Below are 953 nucleotides of genomic sequence, written 5' to 3'. Positions count from 1 at the left end.
AAAAAAAAAAAAAAAAGACAGAAGGAAATCCTGCAATGTGTGACAACACTAATAATGGTTGAGAACATTATGCTGAATGAAATAAGCCGGTCACAGAAGGACACATACTGCATGATTCTACTTACATAAGAGATCTAACAGTGAAATTTGTAGAATCCAAGAATGGAATGGTGGCTACTGGAGGCTGAGGAAAGGGGAAAATGGGGGGTTGCTAATCAACTGGCATAAAATTTCAGTCGAGCAAGATGAATAAACTCCAGAGAGCTGCGGTGCAGCACTGTACCTACAGCGGGCAATGATGTGCTACACGTTAAAATTTGTTCAGCGTGCAGATCCCATGCTGAGAATTCTTACGATAATAAAATAAATAAAAATAAAGTCCTTGAAGTTATTTCTTTCTCTATATTTCAACAGTCAACTTGAGATATGCTTAGGTTTGTTGCTTTCATTTTGGGGCTTTCACTGTTTAGGGACTGCAGTTTCTTGTTCAATTTTATTTAACTTACTTTTATCATTATATAAATCATGAGTTTGATTCCAAACTCAAATGCATAAAATTAGGTTTTATAGGGGTATAAAATATGTCCACAAATTATTTAACACACCCTTAAAAAGATGAAGTCTGATTCCCCCCCTTTTGAGTGTGTGTTGAAGTCGGTATCTTTTTGGTTTTATTTTCCTTTTTTAAACAGACACAAGGTCTTGCCATTTTGCCCAGGCTGGTCTTGAACCCCTAGGCTTACGCAATCCTCCTGCCTCAGCCTCCCAGAGTGCTGGGATTACAGACACGAGCCACCCATGCTCACTATCTGGCTTCTAATAAATAAGATGCAGTGACAGTATGTGACTTCCAAGACTAGATCATAAAAGGCATTTCAGCTTTCCCTACACTTTTTGGATAACTTGTTATAGAAGCAGTCAGCTGCCATTTCATGAGGATGCTCAAGCAGCCC

The sequence above is a fragment of the Cebus imitator genome, unplaced genomic scaffold (genome assembly GCF_001604975.1).
Source record: "Cebus imitator isolate Cc_AM_T3 unplaced genomic scaffold, Cebus_imitator-1.0 Scaffold28, whole genome shotgun sequence".
NCBI lineage: Eukaryota > Metazoa > Chordata > Mammalia > Primates > Cebidae > Cebus > Cebus imitator.
The sequence above is the reverse complement of the archived record's forward strand: the minus strand, read 5'-3'. Positions refer to the sequence as shown.